Source organism: Crocodylus porosus, unplaced genomic scaffold (genome assembly GCF_001723895.1).
Source record: "Crocodylus porosus isolate Cpor-Errol unplaced genomic scaffold, CroPor_comp1, whole genome shotgun sequence".
Lineage (NCBI taxonomy): Eukaryota > Metazoa > Chordata > Crocodylia > Crocodylidae > Crocodylus > Crocodylus porosus.
The window spans coordinates 236737874-236760849 of record NW_017728886.1 but is presented as its reverse complement, the minus strand read 5'-3'; the positions used below and the strand labels follow the sequence as shown (position 1 = coordinate 236760849).

The window sequence follows — 22976 nt, the reverse complement described above, 5'->3', positions numbered from 1 at the left end:
CACCTGCATGGAGGGAAGAACAGAGTCCAGCAGGGGCAAATCTAGGTGCGGGTGAGGGGGTGGGGAGGGACATTCAAAGTGGTGTGGTTATACCTTGTTTTTATTCTTTCACTAGCCAAAATATAAAACCAATTACCCACAAGCAGCAGTGACACTGCTATTCAGGCAGTGCTGATGGAGCCAATTGACTTCATTGCTCACCTGATTCCTGTTCTATTACTCTTCATTCCACAGGTGCTAATGCTCCTCTTCTCCTTTTAATGGTCTTGAAGTTCCATTAATCAAACTATCCTCTTCAGCAATTTTGACATCTGTTAACTATTCCTGATTTTTCTTTTCCTATTTGACAGCTCTGCAAAATGTTTTTAGATTTTAAAATCCTAGATTCACCTACCCATGGAGTCATACCAGTTAAGGTTTCAGCTTTTGGGCAAAAAGCTGCTAACACTTCAGCTATGAAAAAGTTAAAATTGTTGTTTTGGCCTGAGCAGGACAGGGAAGGTGAGTGAACTGGGACAAATTCTATTCATTCTGCCTTTCCAAAAACAAGGTTCATGTCTTATTTGGGGCAGCTGACACACACACACACACACACACACACACATGTCTCGTAGCCACACAGAAATTCTTTCTGTCCAGTTTTCCATTTCTGATATGAAAACTGAATTTCCTTAGAACAAGTTTTTAAAAAGTATTTCCTTTGTTAGGTGGTGTTTAGAAACTTGACAGTCTTCAAACAGAATAATGTCCATATCTTGCTATCTGGGTATGCATAATTCCTGGAACAGAAGTTGTTTCACAATATTTTGGGAACTTATCCAAAGTGTATTTGTGTTGGATAGCAGCAAGACAATACTTTGTTATGCAGTTTATTAAACAGCTGTGAATAAGTTGCTTTTTATGTAAACAAGAACTACAGCTACAGTTGCTAGAAGTTTCCACTTGTTCTCTGAGCAAATGTCATATACTATCTATCTGAGAGACAAAGATTTTGGGGAGATGATAGCCTTTATTATTCTAACCATGCACTTGATTCAAAGTTGGACAAGGTTTTGAATACAAGACATTCATCAGGTACCTGATGAAGAACATCTTGCATTTGAAAGCTTGTCTAACTTTAGTCTAACCATGCAATAAAAGTTGCCTAACTTTATTCCAACCAACCAAAAGAAAAGATATAAACCCCGCAAAATCCTTGCTTCTTGCATAATTCTTGGACCATTAGAGCTACAACATCACCCTAACAAAGGGTGGGCAAAATGTCCTGTGGGTCATACGGCCATCACCATAAACCTAAGGAGGAAGGGCTGTGCCCTGCACTGCTACACTCTACTGCAGGCAGGGTTGGCTGGGCTGGGCTGGCTGTGCAGCACACAGACTCCTCCACTCCCCCTGCCCAGCTTCCTGTTGGCACTGTAACTATGGAGTTCTAGCACTGTGGCCATCAGCAGCTGGGCCTGCATGGGTCAGGACACTACGCAACATGCTGAGTAGCCATCCCACCCACCTGCCATGATAAGCCACTGCACTGCTGCTAGGTGGTGAGTCCATGCTGGCCATTGCAGGGCTTAGCCTGAGGCAGCTGCCCCCAATTTTTCTCAGTGCAGCATAGCTAGAGTTCCCAACCCTCCAGGATTGCCCCAGGGTTTCCAAGAATTGCATATAAAACTCCAGGAGACTGCTGAGAGTCACCCAGGAGATGATAGGGCATTCATTAAAAGCTGGGCTAGAGGGTGGGGGATGGCGGGGGAGAGGTGAGAGAAGATGAGGCACCAGAGAGCAGAAGAGTCTGTGAGTTTCCTGGCCTGGCCTGGCCCTGGCTGCAGCACAGCAGAGGGGCACAGGGCAAAGCCCTCCCTCCTCAGGCCCCCAGCATTAGCCATTAGGCTGGATAGGATCAACTGGCATCTCCCTGGCTCATCCCCCCTCAACCCTCCACAGCTCACCAGAACTCGAGACAGATTGCCCAGAATCAATTTTTGATTCAGAATGAGAAATAGTTGAACATTTTTAAAAGAGTTTTCTGTCTGGAAGGATAAGACTAGTTACTGGCACTAACTTTTAACAGATTCCAAAATGAATTTTGGTCTTTATACAGACTGCAGATTTTGGCTTACCAAAAACATCAACTACTTAGTCTGCAGCTGCAAATGTGTTTTGTAATTACTGCGTGAAAAAATAGCTTTTTTTAAAATATGTCACTACAAAGTCAATTGGAAAATAACCATATGAAAAGCAAAAAAAATTTCAAAGTATGCTGCTGTACCCTAGAAACATGTAGGTGGTTGACATATTTATTAATTTTTTGTTTTACAATGGCTGCAGAAAACTCTTCCATTGCTTATATGCCATAACTTTATGGAAAATTGTTTGCAATTTTAAAAATCTTGGAATGCTAAATTTCCATCGCAAATTTTTCAAGTGCTTCTCACTTTTTTAAAACAAATGTTTAATTTTTAATTATTATTTTAGAAATGTTTTTGAATTAATTTAACTGCAGAAAGTATCATTATATATTTTGACTATTACATGCTTCTAAATTAAGTAGTAGATTAAATTCCTAAGCAAGGTACGGCCACTTTCCTCCAAAATGAGGCCATACAGATAAGGTAAATTTGCCTTCTCTCTCTCTCCATGTCACCAAGTTATTACAACAAGATGGAATCATGCTATACAGAAGAAACCTTAACATTATTCCCAAACCACACAAGTCCCAGTTACATGACATGGTTTGATTTGACCCTACAAACACTTATGTGCATACTTAACTTTAAGCATGAGTAGTCCCTTTGAAACCAACATTAAGCACATGTATACTATTTGCAGGCTCACAGCCCAAGTTAGAATAATCATGTTGATGCTTTGTCCCCAGTTACTCAAATAATTAAAAGCCTATCCTCATTACAAACTAACAGTGTAAGCTGACAAGGTTAAGGGTATCAGTGTCTGCATAAACTAAGTTAGGCAATACTGTTCCATAACACACATCAACAAGAATTATAGGACTGAACTAGAGGAGGGAGAAAGATAACTAGCTGTATTCTAAGGATAACCTGTGACACCATAAAAACTTTTTTTTTAAAAAGCTCTGTCCACTTGAGCTGGGGCTGGAGACTCTGCCCAGCCAGGCAGGTGCATGGGACCCAGGGCCTGGGCAGGAATGTGGGGCCTGGCTGGGGGAGCAGGGTGGAGCCACAAGCGGCTCATCTGGGGGACAGAGGCCGGGGCAGCTCTCCACCATTACACACAGCCAGGGAGGGAGGCAGGGGGGTGCACATGCCCCCAGACTTGTACATGGGGTAGGGGCAGATGCAGGCTTCCCACTCTGCTGCCCACCTCCTGGAGCCTGTGCAGCAAAAAGGGTCACTGCTCAGAACCCCCACCAGTTGTGCCACCTTAGCAAGGTGCTGCCTGCCTTCCCAGCAGCATCGGGGGCACAACTCCACACCACTGCTGCTGCCAGGTGGGCAGGGGGCACCTTGCCATGGCAGTACGGCCAGCAGGGGCCTCCCAGTGGCAAGACTGAGCCTCCCCACCCTCCCATGACAGGTCCCACATGCTGGGCCATGGAGGTCCCTGGTGGAGAGGGCACCAGGGCAAGGAGCTCTGTGCCCAGAGCAGGCAACCTGTATCTACCCCCCTGCCCCATGGGCTCCGCTCCAGCCATGTCACCGGTGCAGGTAGGGGGCAGAGGAGGCGGCTGGTTCCATGCTCTGCTCTGGCCACAGCTACCGCTGCCTCCGACGGATGGCAGCCAGGGCTCAGGTAGTGCTGGGGAGGCCAGAAGGCTGTGGGCCCTGGCTCTGGTCCTGTAGCTCTGGCAGCTAGGGACCCCCTCCAGCATTGCTGGCAGGGCAGGGGCCTGTAGGTTGGGAGTAAGGGGGCATGGTGAGGAAATTGGGTCATACTGACGAAACGGTTGGGAAGCACTGCATTAGATTCTATTGTGCCTTTACCTGCACTTGAGAGGCCTTTAGATGGTGCTGTTTTGCATCATATGCGTACATTCACAGACATGAGATGGAACATCCTCAACTACAGGTCACCATTTTACAATTCCTTATCAAAAGTTAGACTGAACCTAAGCTCAAGGCCCAGATTACAGTGTATGACCCAGCATCCACTGAAATCTTCTTACAGTAATGACATCTTTTCTCAAGGACAAAAAGTAATGGGAATATGGAGGAAAAAGATAAAGACAGAACAAGAGACACATGGTTACCCTAGAAAATGTAAGTACTGAGTGTTTTCTTCTCTTTTAACTACAAGTCCAAAGAAAATGGCAGCATCTAGTTATGTATTCCAGGAGCAACCCATTTGCTCCAAGCTACAAATGTTTGGAAAGGTAGAGCATTCAAATATTAGCTCAACCCATGTACCCCTTCTTTCCCACCCACTGTTCAGCACATCTGGGGACAAGTCCATCCATTCCCATCTGTGCCTAGCAAAAGCATCGTACACCTACATGGAAGGAGCAGATGTAGTCCTGCAAAGGCTGCATTCCAGAAGCATACATACCCTTCAGAGTCCATTGTATGGGCACACAAGCTCAGTCATAGTTATTACCTTAGACTGGGAATTCAGTATTTTGGTACTACGGGTGGCTTTTATTTATAGACCCAGTTTTGTTAACTGGTATACGTTAATGTGGGAAACCATAATCTACCTAAAGCAAAGAAAGCTTATATGCAAATCCTGGAGCAGTGTGAAATTCAGCATGTAGGGAAGTGATTTAAAGAGGCCCAATTTCCTTCCTCCAAAGTATGAAAGCAATAGCAGGTTTTGAATATTTCACAACTATAATGCAGGCTCATCACTACTTATTCTTTTCTTGCAGCCCTATTCCTTATTAGTACTGGGATAATATGCATCTAGAAACACAAGGAAGGGAAGAACAGAAGGAAAGGTATATCTGCTATAGAAATCGGGCCTAAGCTTGGCTCTTAGGCAGGGATGGGCAATTATTTGGGCCCACAGATCACATAAGGAGTTTAACTGAGGTGCCATAAGCTAGGTCAGTATCCCACACCCTCCACACAACAACTCACAAAAACTCCCTATGTGGGATGGGGCCACAGGTCAGCAGGAAGTGGTGTTCAGGAGTGGGAGGAGCAGGAGCAGGGAAGGCCAGGATCACGAGGAGGGGTCACAGGGTGGTGACAGTGCAGAGCCAGGACCCAGGGTCCCTGTAACAGGTGAAGGTTCTATGGGTAGGGGATGCAGGGAACAGAGCACTGCTCTGTCCCCAGCCTGGCCCTGCATGGTCACTGCCCCAAATCCCAAGATCTCAATGGAAACCAGCCAGGAGCTGTGCAGGCAGGGCATTCCAATCACAACTGCCCGATGCCCTGCCCATACAGCTCTCAGCCAGTTTCCATGGAGACCCCAGGGTCTTGGGGTGGGGTCTCCACAGGGACCTGCCAGGAGCCACACATCCACCTAGTGGAGTACCCTACCACAATGCTCCTAACCATTCTCCATGAGGACCCCAGGATCTTGGGGCAGTGACAGTGCAGGGCCAAGGCCAGGGACATGCATGGCTCTGAGCATATCACAGCTCTGTCCTGGCCCTGCTCTATCACAACCCAAAGATTCTGAGGTCCCCCTGGCCCCACCCACCCATCCATCCCACTCCCAAACACGGTGCCTCGCTGGCCCACAGGTCCATCCCAGCCATCCAGCCAAGAACCCTGCCCACATGGGTCCCACCCTTGGTGGCGGGTGTGGGGTGAATGGGCCAGGGTGCCTGGGCAGCAGGGCTAGGTCTAACAGCAGCAGCAGCCAGAAGGAGTTGCTGCCACTGCTGTGGCTGTCAGAAAATGGAGTCCAGCAGCCATACCACATCAGCCACACTGCAGGCCAGGCATATACCACAGGCCAGGCTGCACACATGCCTGGGCCAGGCAGGGCCAAGGAACCCACCACAAGCCAAGCAAAATCACTCTATGGGCCATATTTTGTCCACCCCTGCTCTAAGACATATCTGACAGCTTGAAATTGTGCAAAAACTGGGTTCAAAGCAAGTCAAAAAATAAGCAGAAATTCAACCAGTATCTTCAACTCTGATTGGTGTTGCCACCCGTCTATCTGTTATAAATAATAAAGAACAGGCCTTCCCTTTGAACTGGTGGTGCAGAAGGTACAGAAATAAAAGTTTAAAAATACCAAACATCAAATGGTGGCAGTATCTCAGAGTTAAATACCTCCTTTTCAAATTTCCGTACTTTGTATCACACTTGACTAAATTAGATGTATTTAACTCCAAATTGGATTCTATTCTTGTCCTTACCACCCATTGAGATTCATTCCTTTAGGGAAAGGCATTCACAGGCTCAACACTAAAGAAAAGCTAAAAGCAAGATATTCGGACAAAGATAATTCAAGGAAATCAAATGCCATTCTTACATGAAGGCCTAATGAAAAGAAGAAAAACAGCATGAGTCAACACTAATGTAAGTATCTGATAATAGCATAAAAAGGGCACTGCAATGTTTTTATGAATAAAAAAGTAAACGGGTCTCCTAAGCAAGATTTTATGAAAATATCCACTATCTTCATTGGAAAGATTGTATGTGCATTCCAGAAGCAAAATGTTTGGCAAGTGCAATGAACAATTTCATTTTTACACGCTTTTTTTTCAAGCTATTTGATATTCTGGCTTCACAGTCCAGAATCAGTCCTTTCTTAAAAACCTCCAAAACAACTTATACAAAGAGTGTTTGAGTAATAAAAGTATATAACATCTTCTGGAAGTCTAACTAGTAGTCAGTAGTAAACCTAAGAAGTACTGGATGCAGAAATGTGCTCCTTTCATTTTGGAATCTACTGAAAACTAAGACATATATCACAAATGCAAAATTATGTCATTACTGTGGAGATAGGAATCCTAACTCCTCCTTAACGGTGATTATACTTACTGTATATACAGTATTTCCTGAACTTAGCTTCCAATGTTGTAGCATTTTTCTGTGCCTCAGTTTTCCCATCTGCACAACAGGGATACCTACATCCATTATAAAGTGCTCTGAGATCTGCTGACAGGGGCTCCTATATAAAAGCTAGGTAGTATTATAATCAGAATTATTATTATTATTATTATTAGGGCTGTCAAAATTACACAAAATTATACAAGTACTTTGTATGGTTGGGATGTGTGTGTTGGGGGAAGGTTTGGAGCCTGGGGAGGAGGGATTTCCACCCACCCTGGCAGGATGCAGGAGTACTGTAGCTTGGAAGTGAGGGACACACAGACAGAGCCACACCAGTAAGTCTGTGAAGGTGGAGAGGGAAGGGGTAGATGGGGGCATATTGAGGCCCCCACAGTGAGAAAGGGAGTGGGGCAAGGGCAGGTGCTGGAGTGAATGGGACCCAGGGCCAGAGCAGGTCACGGAATGGATCCCTGGGTGGCTTGTCCAGGGCTTTGGGGGAGGGTGATAAGCGGCTCCCCATCACTGTGCATACCTACAAGGGAAGCATGGGGACATGTGCCACCCGGATTTGTGCGTGGGATAGAGTTGGGATGCCTGCTGTGAGCTGGGGCTCTGCACCCTGCTGCCTTCACCCCAAGAGCCACACACCACCATATTGTGCCTCCCACTGCTGGACACGGAGGGGGGGATGTGCAGCGTGGCCAGTGCATGACTCCTGGGGCAAAGGCAGCAGTGCACAAAGCCCCAGCTTCCCTGCGGGCAGCCCACCTCTGCCCCACATGCAAGTCTGAGGGCATGTGCCCCCCATGCCTCCTCCAGAGGTGAGGGCAGAAGTGGGAAGCCTCACATGCCACCCCCCGCAACTCTGGATGAGCCTCCTATAGCTCCATCCCATGACCCACCCTGGTGCTGGGGCCACTCCCTCCCTCACCGTGGGGGCCTCACAGTGCCTGCCCATGTCCCACCCCTTCCTTCTCCCCCTCCCCCTCCCCCTCCCCAGACTTACTGGTGCAACGCTGCTCTACACACAGCATGCAGGTGCAGCTGGTCATGTGCACCTGTGTCCCAGAGGCAGCAGAATGTGTCCCAAAGTGTGCCCTGAGGCAGCAGAGTGGAGCCTGGACACAGGCTCCAAAACCATGAGTGTAATTAACACATTACAAAAATAAGCTCAAGAACTGATTAACACATTAATCGCATGTGTTAACTGCGATTCACAGCCTTAATTATTATTTTGTTCAAATAAAATAATTAAGCTCCTTCCCTATGTAAGGCATGTGGTACCACTCCCATGCATACTATTTCTTGAAAGTGAAGTAACAGTCACCTTAATACAATACCGTGTGCGTACTAATAAGCTCACTCAAGAGATCTCCAAGAGACAGAAAGATAATGTGTATGCACAAAAGTAAGCAAACACAAGCACTTACTGGTACATTCCCTTGGGGGTGGGAAGATCACATGCCCAAGGACAGGAGGGGGAGCTGGCTTGGAGCCAGAACTGCCCCGTGGGCAGTAAAGTTCAGGGGATGGAGAGTTTGTCCACACAGAACAGGTGGGTAGAAGATAGGGACACTGCATCCTGGGATGCTGGAGGACTGCATCTTGGGTGGCTCATCTGTGGGGAGTGGCCACACATTAACAGAACACAGGCTGGGCAAGAGGGATCAGATAAACCTGCCTTGGAATGGCATAACTTTAAGCCACTTAAAGTGTGCTTAAAACTAGGTTTAGGTGTTAATATGTAGACAATTCAGGGGTTAAGAGCTCTAGGAGCCACCTAAAATTAATGTGTGATAAGGTCTTAACATGCTTTTAATGTCATACATGGCACAGACTAAAGGAAAATACATTTATGTTGTTATCCCTTGATGTAGAGAAAGATAAGAGGACAGAGCAAATTATTTGCTTAAAGTTTTGTCCAGTGCATACATTAGCCCTTACATCAGTAGTTTTCACCCTCTTAGACTAAGGGCATCACCAGAAAATGCCAGCTGTTAGTTTCACTTGCTTTCTGACTATGGAGAAAAAAAGAAGAGAGCAGCTCTTCTATTGCAAAAAACTCAGAAAGACCACAACAGATCCGCATGTTTCTGACACCATGGGTTCCTATCTGAAATTTCTCAGAGCCAAGCTGTGCCTCATAGTGAGGGAGAGGGATGAGGTAGGCAGGAGGGGTGGGGAGAACAGAATGTGCAGAGGGGCAGTGGAGCAGTGGTCTAGAGGCTGCTGTGAGTCTGACTGGCTGTGACCCAGACTCAGGGCCAGAGTCAAAGCCCTAACAGCCACTTGCTCCCCTCTCCACTTCATATGCAAATACAAGACATTGAGCTTTTTCCCTATGCTGATTTGAGGGGATGGCAGTGGGGAAAGGGACTTTGCCTTGCATTAGAGTAAATACGGTATTATAATGTGTGAAAAATAAAAGGGATGTTGCCATTATGGAAAAGTACACATCTGAAGTCATTGCTTATATGGATTATTTTTAACTGTGGAACCTTCTATAATAAATAGCTACTTCAAAGAAGTTTTCTATAAACTAACCTGAAAGTTCAATACTATCTGCAACGAAAAGAAAAATCACTATGATTAAAATTATGTAAACTGGAACAAGGTCCATCCTTTTGTTATACACCTACACAGTGGCTAGTACAATAAATTCTTATCAGGTGTTCCTAGGTACTACCTAATATAAACAACAAAATACTTTAAAATTAATTCATATTAATATCCTCAGCAGCCTATGACTTTTAAATGGTAGTTACATACATATATAATTTTTTAAATGTATAAGACTAGTCATTTAAAGTATTTTATTCATAACAATTACATTACAACAAGAAGGTCTGTACATTTAAAATATTAAACATATTAAAAGGAAAAAACAACCTACAAAATTAAAGCTAAAATCATTACATAATTTGGCACAATCAGATTTTTCAGCATCCAGGACTGAAATACCAAAAGAAACTCAGCTTTCTTGTTATCTCAGCCAGTAAACAGATCCTTTAGTTATTCTATCACCTGTGAAAAAATATTAGCACTCACATGAACAGTTACAGCATATTAGAAATTTCCTGGATAGTTACACATTTTTTTCCTCACATGCCCCAGATCAAACCACAAATTGTTAAACAAACAGCAAATGCAGCAATGCAGCTTTCTCTAATGAAGAAGGGAAATCTCCATTCTAGCACTGGCTCTATTGGAAGTTCTGGTACACAGACCACTCCATTTAACTAAGGATTCTTTCTCTCCCAACAAATTCTTCTACCTGAGCTTACCTCTTATACTCCAGGGAGGGTTTAGAGTACATTCTCAGTTTATTAGATCATATAGGATCAAATTTCCGAAAGTGCATAAGTGACTTGTACACTTTTGAAAATTTTACCAGTATTGCCCATTTCCTTTTAGTAAAGAGCCATTTAGCTTCTAGGGACCATTATCAAGTATTACTACAGTATTGTAAAGAGTGAGAGAGAGCGCGCTAGCTGTGTTATTGGGAAGTCAGGCAGAAGGTGAGTCAGGGTGACACCTTAGACTAAGTACAGACATTCAAAAAGCCCCTGGGGAACGCACTCTAACTATGACACTTTACTTGAAGTGCTCTAAGTTAGAGCACGAGTGAATCAAACAAATGTTTGCTATTCAGTGGGGGTAGAGAGAGGTCTCAGAGCCGGCCCACACTGGCCAAGGCCATCAGATGGGGGGGGAGGGGTGCTCCCAAACACTTCCCAGGAGGTTGCCAAAGCAGCCCCTCTCCCAGCCCCACCTCTCTGGCAGCAGCAGCTGGGAAGAGGGGGAGCAGGGGGAAGGGAGCCCCTATGCTTGCAACTCCTGGCTGCAGCTGTCAAGAGGCCCAGCCTGCCCCCCACCTGAAGCCCTGATCCAACAACTGGGAGATGGCCACACAGCAAGAGTATTCCCTTCCTGTGTCCCCATTTCCACATAGCTGGGCATTGTCAAGGGGGCAGTGACTGGGCTGGGTTAATGCACAGGGGGGCTCCCTCCACCCCACCCCACCCCACCCTCTTGACAGCTGCAGCCAGACCCTGGACTCCTTCCCTGGTATCTACCCCAGCCTGAGGTGTACCACAGCTTGGTCAGTGCACCACAGGGGAATGGGTCCAGGCTCTCACTCCCCATAGTCACCCTGGCCCATGGTGCATTGCAACCCAGCCAGGGAGCCGCAATGGAAGGGGTCTGGTCTCTCTTCTCACATTCCCCTGAGCTGAGTTGTGGCACACCATGGGGCTAGGGCAGCTGAAGAGAAAGAAACCCGCTTCTCCCTTCCACACCCGCCCTTCACCAGGTTGAAGCTTACAGCTGGCCAGAGGGAAGAAGCAAGGCTGTGATCAGAAGCTTTCACTGACTCAGCACTATGACACCCCGTGGGGAGGGGCTGGCCAGCACTCAGGCAGAGGAAACAAGCTCTGCCCAAAGCTAGAGCACAATCATGCACTGGTTGGTAGCAGAATGCGACAAGAAACATGATGGATGTGGTATAGATGCTCAAAAAACCATTGCAACAAAGTTCTTTAGTCTAATCCTACATCCTCAAGGGCTGACTTAGAATGGGATCCACCATTTTTAAAGTACTTTAAGTGCCGTGAATGTCTGTTCTGTTACGGCTTTACAGCACTTTCTGTACGCTCAACGTGCAATCGGTGTAATGTCTATAGCCTTAGAAATTAAATGGTTCAGAGAGATAAGTGTTCGCAGGCAAAAGCCTACTTCATCCTATAAGGCTTTACCCTGCCCTGTCTACAGCACAATAAGTTAAATGTTGCACTTACTAACTTAAATAAGCCTGCTCCCTGTCCTGATGCATATACAGTCTAAGTGAGAAAAAACATGAAATAATGATTCAAAAAACAGACAGGTGGGGATTTTGGTAAGGAAGGAAGAAAGAATCATTTCAAAAGGTTGTGTTTAAGCTGAGATTTGAAGGAAGAGAGAAAGAATGCTTGACAGATGATGACAGGGTAAGCATTCCAGGTGACGAACAACATGACAGAAGGCAAAAAGCAGCATAGATAAAGAAAACAGAGAAAAGAGTCAAATGAGAAGAACAAAAACCAGACTAGAACAAAATGAGAACACTTGGCACAAGGCTACTGGACTTGTGAGTGACAAAAATGTTAACAATCAGATAGAATAAAGAAAAAGAAATCTGCAGAGGAATTCAAAGTCTAGGGAAAGAGTTGATCAGAACAGCAGATTTCAGCAACAGCAATCTCAAGAAAATCGAGACAGCAGACAATGGAGAGTTCAACAGAGCAGTCTTGGTTGGCATTGATGTCTATGCAGCAAACGTATCAGTCCCAGCAACAGTGTGCTGAAGCATGCTGCCCTGCTTTGAGTGGGCTACCTCCTTAACCAGAAGTAGTCTGCCAGCATGCTTTCAGCTGCTGTAATTAGCTTGAGGTCTGCTACAATTTGCTTGAAAGTGAACTACCTGGAGAAATACAAGCACTTGATGGCACCACAGCCAGGGACAGTGTACAGTTTACCAAATAAACAGCTCAAGCAGTTATTACAGCAGTCTGCCCTCATGTATAGCAAACGGATAATAAAAGTGTTCAATGTCAAAGCAAGATCCTTACTTCTTTTCTCCTCCTCAAAACTGAAACAGGTGTAAGGTATTAAAGGCCTATGAAATAGATTTGTTGTTTATAGACTTTAGAGAGACAAATCAAGAATTTTTACAGGTGGAGGTACAGAAGGAGTGGGATCAACATTTACAAAATTCAGGATTCAAAACTACTCAGGAATTTGACAAAAATAATGTTGGAACAAGCAAAACCTTCCAAACAAATACTCTGTCCAGAAACAGATCAATTTTCACAAGTGCAGAATATCACAGATGCACATCTGGCCTTACGCCTCTCAAAGAGAGAGCCTACACATTTGAAGTAGCGAGCAGTCTTCTAGTTAAAATAGGAAATCCAATTCAGACCAAATTTTAGCCTCCCAGTTTCTAAGTGTGTGCTGAATAAGCAACTGGAGTTCTGGAGTACATGCCCTATAGCACTGCCACCTGGACAAAGCTGAGTGTCTCGGTATCTATCTGATGCCTATGGCCATTTGGAAATGATAGATGAGGTATTCCCACCCCTACAGCTTCTGAGATTAAGGCCCAGTTCCATAGGAATGGACTGACCATGCTAAAAGACACCAAAAATTTCAAGTTCAACACAAAGCACAGCACTATTGCCCACTTCCACTGAAAAAACATGATAGGCAGCAGGGGAAGAAAAGGATTAAGTGGTGACAATGGTGTCCATTTCTTATATAATACCTTAGCATTTAAACATGAAGGACCTTTGTTCAGCAGCCTTCTTTCACAGAGGTACAAACCCACATTTTCTAGAAGAATGCCCTGACCAGCAGGTGAGAAACAAGGCTAGTCTCTGTGCCTCTGGAAGAAGCTATATCACTGTGCGGCCAAGAATACAAGATTCATGGGGCCAATGATGTGAGCACTCCTTGGGAGTAAGAGGCACATCAGGGCAGAGTGGAAGTTTGGATGATAACTCTCCAAGAAAAGGAAATCTGTAAGAGCCTGTAGTCATAGCCTAGTGGTCAGCCCAAGACTTTTGAAGCCCAAGATCCTGGATCCCAGACTCATGACTGCCTTGACCAAAAACCCTCTCAGTTGCTTATACATTTTCCTATGGTCAGAATGGCTGGATGGTCTAAGACTTCACACATCAAACCCATTCTTCTTCCTGTGGGTGTTCTGGTCTGCTGAAGGATGTGTGAGTTCCAATCCCAGCCAGGACACAGGATTTACCTTTGGTTGGGTATGTAGTCTGCGGCCAACCTGCTAGCTTCCCAAACGCAAGTTCTTGGGTTCAAGGCTGTATTGGCCCATCTACGCATACTTTTTTTAAGGAGGATCCAGGGAATTAAAGACAAGTCAGTCAGAGCTTGATACCTGGAAAGACCACCAATCAGATCTTCAGGGAATCTACTGTGAAGCACCTAGAGAATGAGGTGATCAGGAACAGCCAGCATGGATTTACTTAAAGCAAATCATGCCTGACCAACCTGATTTCTTTCTATGATAAGATGACAGGTGAGGTGACTTAGGAGTAAGGACCTACCCAAATCAAAGAGGCAGGCAGTCAATTTTACAGGGAGATCATGGGGCCAGCAACCATTTTTGCAGGTTTATCATGGCAGGGCCCTCCCACACCTCTGACTGGCTGAGGGGCCCTGGTGGCTCTGCCCCTCACCACTGCTTGGAGATGAGGGGCAAGGCCACACAACAGGCAGCCTTCTCAGCTTATCAGTGGTGAGGAATGGGGACAGCAGCCATCTTTGCAGCTCCCCTTCATGCCGGAATCTCCCCTCCCTACTCCCCGCCCACATCCCAGCAGCCATGAGAACTGCTAGCTCCCACTGGGGAGCCTACATTTTATTTTTAGTAAGTTTTCTTTGTCATTAATTTTGTGGACATTGTCCAGTTTCACGGACAATGCCCAATTTCGTGATTTCCACAAAATCACAAACTGAGTAGGTCCTTACTTATAAGGAAAGGCTGAAGGAAGTTATGTTATTTAGTCTGGAGAAAGGAAAACTGAGTGGGGATTTGATAACAATCTTCAAATACCTGGCAGGCAGCTATAGACAGGATGGAGATGGGCTTTTCTCCATGACCATAAGGAAAAGGACTAAGAGCAATTGCCTCAAGATGCAGCAGAGGAAAATTAGGCTGGAGATTAGGAGGAACCTTCTGACTTCAAGGGTTGTCAAGCATTGGAATAAGCTACCTAGGGAAGTTATATAATCTCTATTCCTGGCAACTTTCAACAGCAGGCTGGACAGACACTTGACTGAGAAGGTTTAGTTAGAGAGGAACCTGCCTTGAGCTGGTGGTTGAACTAGATGACCTTCTGAGGTCCCTTTGAGCCCTACTTTCCTATCATCCTATGTACTTTTGAATGACTAGGTCTCTAAGGGCGCTTGTACACGTGATGCCATTAACATGTACACATGATGAAAATGTCACTGTGCGACTTAATGACATCACAGTGTACATAAACAAGATTTTTGGGGGTTTTAAATTACTTTGCACCATTGCAAACTAAAAACAAAACTATTTGCAGATGTAGTTTAGTTTACCATGTTGCAAATTGCAATGATTCAGCTGTTAGCTCACCCCCCGGCTGCAGGAGAGGCAGGCAGGCTCCACAGATAAAAAAAGATTGGGCCCCTTGCTGAAGGCAGAAGTGGCTTTTGGGGGGAGGGGGAAGTGGGGGAGGAGCCTGCCTGCCTCTCCCACAGCCAGGGGGAAGAGCTGGATCAGGCTGGGTGCTGCCTCTGAGCCTGCTAGCAGCTTGTCCCCACCCGCCTTCCCCGCCCCAGCCACAGGCAGACTCACACTGACCCAAAAAAGAAAAAAAAGGATCAGGCCCCTCACTACAACATAATGGAAAAGTGTAAATGGTTTAGTCCTTAGGGTTTTATTCTATGCCCCACCATTTCAATTTAGGGGGCATAGAATAAAGCCTTGGGGATTAAACCCCCGTCACATGTACAAGCGCCTTAAGGTACCACCCTACCCTGCCTTTTGCCTGACTTCAGACATACAATTAGCTATCTGCTGTTCTTGGAGTATAAAAAAATTGGTTCCACTCCATGCTCCCAAAACAGTTTCTGTATTTTATCTGTATTTTGTCAGTACAGCACAAGGCAGCTCCATATCAAGACATATTGCCACTGTCCTGAGATAGCATGCCTGGAGCAGGTATGGTGTATCTTCAGAACTGGACCAACAGGGCTGCATTCATGTTGGCAATATGCCTACATCAACAAATTTTGTGTCTCATCAAAACATATTGAAATCAACAAAGTCTTTCACTAGCACAGGTGCATTACTTCTCATTCAGAAACCAGCATGCACAGAACATGCACAGCCTTAAGCTGTGTTAATATGCCCTTCAATGCAAAATGCATAAGCAATCTCTGGAAGAGAGACCAGAATCTAGAACTATATCTTTGCAGAGGACTTTCTATTTCTAGGTTACAGAACCATGCTCCCATCTCTCTCTATCATGCCATGAATCCTGCACTCTTAACTATACAGTGGCACAGGTTCAACAGAAAGAACAGAAACTTGTCCCTTCCCAACCCTGCCTCCACCCTGGCAAGCAGGTCTGTCTTAGGCTAGCAGGGAGTTTCAGTCTCTGAATTCCAGTTTCACAGACACTGAAGCCTGGGACAGAAGACAGATTTCAGACATACCCCACTCTACCATTTTCTACTGGCTGGAGCAAACAGCCCTCACCTATTGTGCATCCCATTCTCAGATATCTAATTCTCCCCATTCAGTGCATAGGGAAGCTACCGATAGGTGCTTAATTAAGGCTTGTTAATTCCAAAACCAGAGCCAGATGCCTAAAAACTACCAGGTCCCATGTGTCACCAGTCCAAATCCATTTGTGGCTGTAGATCTTAGACCAGGGGTCAACAACATTTTGGGGCAGAGTGCCAAAAACCATGCAACCTCAATTTGGAAGATGTTGGCATGCCAGATGCAGATGGCAGGGGAGCTGCAAAGGGGCCAGTCCTTGTTGTGGTAGTGCAGCCGCAGTCCTTTTCCTGCTGTCTGCTCAGAGGCCCACATGCAGCCACCACCAGCAATGAGCAAATAGGAGTCAGCAGTACAATGCTGTAGCCAGTAAGGCAAATACTCTGGCATGCATTAATCGATGCATCTCCAGCAAAGCCAGGGAGGTGATTCTTCCTCTGTAGTCGGCACTGGTAAGACCACAGCTGGAGTACTGCATCCAGTTTTGGGCACCACACATTAACAAGGATGTGGAGAAGCTTGAGAGAGTCCAAAGAAGGGCCACCTGTGTGATCAGAGTCTTATACAGCAAGCCATACAAAGAAAGGCTGAGGGATCTGGGACTCTTCAGCCTTAGGAAAAGAAGGCTGAGAGGGGACCTGGTAGCAGCTCACCACTATACTAGGGGAGTACATCAAGGGCTTGATGAGCAACTGCTCACTAGGACACCCAAGAGGAAAACCAGGAATAATGGCCACAAACTCCTGGATGATCAATTCAGGCTCAACATTAGGAAAAACTTCCTCACAGTCAGGGTGTCCAGACTGTGGAAGAAGCTCCCACCAGAGGTGGTGCAATCATCTACCCTGGAAATCTTCAAGAAGAGATTGGATAGTCACCTTGCTGGGGTCACCTGACCTCCAGTCATCTTTCCTGCTTGGTGCAGATGGCTGGACCTGATAATCTTCCAAGGTCCCTTCTGGCCTTAAAATCTATGAATCTAGGTGCATGTGCAGCTGCCACCACCACACAGCCAGGCCAGGGCTACCCAGCGCACCAGTTGCAGCCCCCCAGCTGCCTGCCACATCCAGACCAGGCTCAGGGCAGCTGCTGCCTGCCTTGGAGCCTGAGCTGCTTGCTGCAGGGTTTGCAGCCCCCCTATTACCTGCAGTGAGCAGCCCGGGCTCCATGGCTGGTGGCAGCTGCCCACAGTCCAGGCCAGCTGTAGCGTCACAAGCAAAATGGCCTCACATGCCATGCTCCCACATGCGTGCCAGAGGTTGCCAACTCCATCTTAGACTTAGTTTTATAAGAATAAAATATAAGTTAACTCACATATAAGTAGACTCACTAAGATAAAAAAGGATTATTTACTTGCATAGGCATAAGTGTTTGCCGAATCAAAGCCTAATTAATTAAAGTAAATTTATTTATACATAACAATGCAAAAATGTGTTATTTTAATAACTACAATTAGCCTTTTGAACAGAGCAAAGAAATGTTCCTCGACAGGAAGTGCCTTATTATTTAATAATACGTAAATCTCTGGCAAACTCCTACACAAATTTAAGATCTCTTCCATATAAAACATAGTGTCTGTGATTGCAACATTTTTCAGATAATTAAGCAACATATTTTTAACAAAACCATACGAACATGCAACAATAATCTACAATGGATAATATATATATTCGTAAACAGCACAACACAAACTGAAGACCCAAATGCTGCCATGTTACCTTAACAAAATCTAGACTGGGCAAAATATATACTAACAATGGAATATCAGTATACATCTGTACACTATTTATTCCATTCAGGTGTAACCACCTGCACAGGCCTGTCTATTGTTGCTAGTCTTGGCCAGGTTCAATGGGCTTAGTCTAAGCTGCAGAAATGTGGCTAAAGCAAATGCCCCCAAACCTGTTTCAGAGTGACTTTCAGAGTGAAGTTTTGTATATAGTACAAGCCTGGTCAGCAAAGCAAAGAGAACAATTAACATGTACAGCTAAACCAGCAGTGAGATCAAATTAAACACAGCAAAAGGCCTGAAAGCCTTGTACTAGAAAGCCTTAAAATAGATCAACCAAATATAGTATATGTCTTAACTGTTATTTGAAAATGTTAGTAAAAAAATAATACAACCAAATGTATTAGATGTAATTTTGGTGTAATATGTTAAGTTTCTTACATAAGCTGTAAAGCCAAAGCAATCTTGTCACTGAAAAGGTGAAAAGAAAACAGGATGGTGGCAAGCAGTATTACAAAATGGTGAAGGAAAGAGACAAGAAAAAATTCCTCCCTTCTGAAACTGTAATTTTAACAAGGATGCAAAAATCACATCTAAAGACACCTTCCAAATCCATAGAAAGATTGGTTCAGTCTGGTTCCAAAAGCCTCAAGGAAACAGAAATTTAAATAAACCAATAAAGAGTGTTTTTTAAAATGAACTATGTATGAATATAGGGTATAGACTGCAGGAAAAGTTGGAAAACTCAACAAAGCCAAGATGACCTTCTAACAGTCCGCATGCCAATCTCTTCCTCAGTCATGGCTATGGACAGAAATGACACAAACAGGTACAAGTGATTAGAAACCAGTTCAGCTCCATATCACAACAGGGCCAGGTGCAGACATTACACTTTTACTGACATAAGTGATCAGAAATTGGTCTATACCCGTAACAGAACAGAAGTTTGGTACACATAGACTGGTTTAAGATAAACCTGGATGGATGTAGTATCAGGCTTAACAGATTTGGGTTAAATTGGTTCATTGAACTTCTGTCGCAGATCCCCTTCGGATTCAAATCAACTCACTGTCCCCCAGCATCCCAGGATGCTTTGCACCTCCCCCAAAAACTCCCCCTCGCAGGCTGGCTAAACTAGCCTTGCCTAAGCCATCTGCTTCAATTGAACAGGGATGTGTGTTCTAGTGCCCCCTCACTTCTGGCCTGAGCCACTGCAGGTATGTGGCTGCATTTCTGGAATCAAAAGTGAATGTCAGTTCAATTGCTTATCAGTTCCATCAGTGCAGCTTGCCTAACCTGAAAAGATTGAATCAATTCAGCCTTGGGCTTTTTGAATGTCTGTACTTTGCCCATGAGTCTATCCAGGCAGTACAGGTAAGAATCTATGTTAAGCTGTTGTGGTTAACCAGAAGATGCTGAGAAAACTGTTTATTCAACTAAATAAAATGTTAGACTTATCAGTAGCCAACCTACCCTGTCACCTGTAAGCTAGGTAACACTATAAACGCACATTTTCATCATTCTAAACCAGAATAATCTGGAAAGAGAAGATGCCTTCTTGTTCCCACTGGATCAATAATGTTAAAACATGCTAAACACAGTCCTTGCACACTAACTTGAAATTCCACACTGTTGCTCAATGCCTGGGGAACATTCTCTAAAACTCTCAGTCAAGAAAGCCAGAATGAAGGTTTAAAAAAAAAAAATCCATGTTTCTTTGACCCTGAAAGATACAAACTGATAAAAAGATATAAATTACAAAGAAACAACTCCATGACTCCAGGGTTTCTTTTATTTTAAAGCCATTAACTCTGGCTACATTAGCTAATATATATTTATAATCAATAAGCTCAAGTACCTATATATTCAAGGTAATAAGTAACAGAGTTCTAGTTTTTCTCACCATGCTCTTCTGGTGCCAGATATATAGAAATGAATGGCGAGAGAAAAGCTCCTATCCTGTTATATTTAGCTGTGTGAACCTGTTGTTCGTATCATGTGAAAAATCATCAAAGCCCCTTCACATATTTTTTCAATTAATGAAACATTGCAAAAAGCAGAATTTTTTTTTTCAAAAGCAAAACCAAGCAAGCTTCATTCTTGTTACAATAAAACTGAACTCTTATTCTTAAATAGCTTATACTCTTTGTAGCTATAGTTCACTACAAAAAATAAGGATTTTCATTAACTATTTTACCTTTGTACAAGACATATCAATACTCTGTAAAATGTAACTCTCAAGCTTCTGAACATGACAGGGATGCAATTTTTCTAGCTGCTACATGCTATCACTTATTGTGCAGCAGTTGGTTGCATAGAACAAAAAGAATCATAATCAAAATGACTAACAATATTAATGAACATAAGTCAAAGGAAAAAAAAACTGTGGTTGGGCTTGATTAAGCAAAAATACATTCAATTTTCCTGCCACACAAGAACGCAGATATCAGAGGGTTTTTTTCTTTTAGACTTCAATAGTATAAAAGCACTGAGCACAGAGTACAGATACTGGAATCAATTCAGTAACATTCACTATTTTAATGTAGTGTTAAGACAATAGGTACCTTACAAAAGCAAGAAATTAAAAGCCTAAACTGAAGGCTCTAACTCATATTGTTATGATAAACAGGCCAATATGTAAGCTAAGGAGAAAAAGGACCACCTTAATTTGAGCTTCCTGGTTATTGAAAATTTATGTCAAGCTCAACCGTAAATTGTTTCCTTACTTTTATTGGTGGAGGCAGAATCTAAAAGAAATCTGTCTCCTGTATATCTAACATTTAATCTAGAGACGTAGCCAGCTTCACCATGATGTTCTGTCCTATAGTGTAAAATATCCATTTCATGACTTAGAAGGTTTCCTTAGAAGGGCACACCATAGCCATCCATAAGCCATTCCAAGTTTTCTTTAGCAAAGAAGCATAATCATATCTATCACATATTCCAGAGTTTATAAGCCAAATTCACTGAAGATTGACTGAATTTGAGAAAATAATATACTAGGTGCCAAGAACAAAAAGGGTTTAGAAAGCAAAATTGTTCAGATTCCGGGGAGTGAGTCTCGGATGCTGAAAATCTGGGCAAGTGAAAAATGCCCTGATGAACAACATCTTAGAAAAATCACAGGAGATCAGGGTCCGCAAAGAGAATTCTGAAGAAATCTGAGGAACCAGAGGAATAAAGGCCAATTTGGAAAGTAATCACTCAAGTGACCTTTGCTCAGATTTAGTTTATCTTCCTTGCCACCCAGGTAATTAGAGGGATGTAGCAAAAGGCCCATGCCAGTGCGTTCACTCTTCAGGCCTAAGGATTTGGGTGGTAGAAACAAATTTTGCTATTTTCTTACTGTATTAAGTAATGAATAGTTCTTCTCTGAATAAAAACTAAGTAATGGTATAAAGGTTCTTCAGTCCTGATTTCTAGCTCCAGATGGTATGAAGGGGTATCATGTCAATGGAAAATGTTATTAAAATTAATATCCAATCTAAAATCAGTGGAATATTACAATTCTGAAGGGGCACATCCCTATGAGCAGGAACATGCATTTCCCCAGGGACAAACAGCAGCAGCACTTTTGTGCTGCAGCTACTTGTCCCTGGGCACACCCCTGCACACTCACTTTGGCATGTAGCAGATTGCCTCGGGTTGGGTACAGGAGGCTGGGGCTGGGCTGGGGTGGCCTCAGCAGTCTTACCTGAGGCCCAGGGGGGCCTTCCAAGGCTGCAGCAGCAGCAATCCAGGCGTGCAGAACCTGGCCAGCAGCCAGAACATGGCTCCAGCCAGCCAGGCATGGCACATTGCAGGCCTATTTTTTTTTTTTTTTGGCTGCATTTGTTTTTTAGATACTGGGAGTTCCCCATATTTAATTCTGCCTACATGCTGCAAATATGCAATGTGGAGAACCCTTTCATGCATGCCACATGCTTTTTGTGGTACCTCAAAAGTCTTTGAGGCGCTGCAAAGTGCAGGTGCGTGCTTGTTTGGATGCACCCAAGGAGCGCGTCCGCACATGCGCTTGCAGCAGCTCAAAAAGAAGTAGTACAAATTTGAGCCAGGGCTTTTTGCCTCAGTGCACATGCCCAGACATACACTTTGGTGTGGGGCAAATTGTGCCACTTGGGGCAAAATAACCCTGCCCGGCTCCTCCCAGATCTGTCCCCAGCAGTACAAAAAGCTGCCCTGTCCTGGCCTCACCAGTACAAAAAGCTGCCGTGGCAAGTAGCTCAGGGCTACTCGCTCTCAGGAGCTTCTGGGATCCAACCAACTGGTACCTGGGGACACTACCCCTTATGCCAGCTGGACTGCTGAAGCAGCCCTGAGAGTTCCCTGCACCCTTTACCCACTGCAGCAGTCTGGCTGTGACCTGCTGTGTACCTGTGCACCTGCCAGACCTAGATGGAGACTACACAGGCAGTAGAGGAATCTGCCCCCCTGGGCCAGCTGCCATTGGGCTGTGGCTGCAGAGTTGGCCTTTGTGTGGCACTACTGCAATGTGTGCCCCCTGCCCAGCCATATCGGCAGCTTGCCTGGAAGATGTTCCAGGTGTGGTGGCCTGCTTTGAACTGTCAAAGCATGTCCTCCTGGCCCCAATTGGCCAGGAGGTCAGCCACCTCCAGCTGGGTCCACCTCCACTTACTCCCCCAGCCCCCTGGACTGCTGCCCTGCCTGGCCCCATCCCCTACCAGCTCCTGCAGCTCCCCCATGGCTGCCCCAACCAGCCCTAGCCCCTGCCGGCTCCCCCAACCCCCCAAAGGCTGCCCTGCCTGACCTCATCACCTGCTTGCACCTCCAGCCCCATGATGGCTACCCCCCCTCCCCAGCCTTCGGCACTTTTTAAAAAAGGGGGAAAAGCCTCTAATCACAGAAGCAGGGGCTCTGGGGCCTCTGAGGCCTCCTGGAAGAGCGCCCCCCCAGGCAGGATGAGGCAGCAGGGCCCAGGCTGGGGCCACTGAGGCTGTCACCTGGCCCCACACTGTGTGGGGGGGGGAAGGGGGGCCCA

The 22976-nt window shown here is 45.0% G+C and overlaps 1 protein-coding gene and 1 long non-coding RNA gene across 2 annotated transcripts in view; one reads left to right on the top strand and one right to left on the bottom strand.

Moving 5' to 3' along the window:
- The window catches only part of LOC109321219, a 23592-nt gene extending 7059 nt beyond the window's left edge, over positions 1–16533 (top strand). Inside the window, exons 2-3 of the long non-coding RNA XR_002104000.1 lie at positions 6566–6568; positions 16389–16533. This is a non-coding gene — a long non-coding RNA (uncharacterized LOC109321219). The remainder of the gene's footprint in view (positions 1–6565; positions 6569–16388) is intronic.
- The window catches only part of RIMS2 (regulating synaptic membrane exocytosis 2), an 867608-nt gene that overhangs the window by 831369 nt on the left and 13263 nt on the right, over positions 1–22976 (bottom strand). The window lies entirely within an intron of this gene.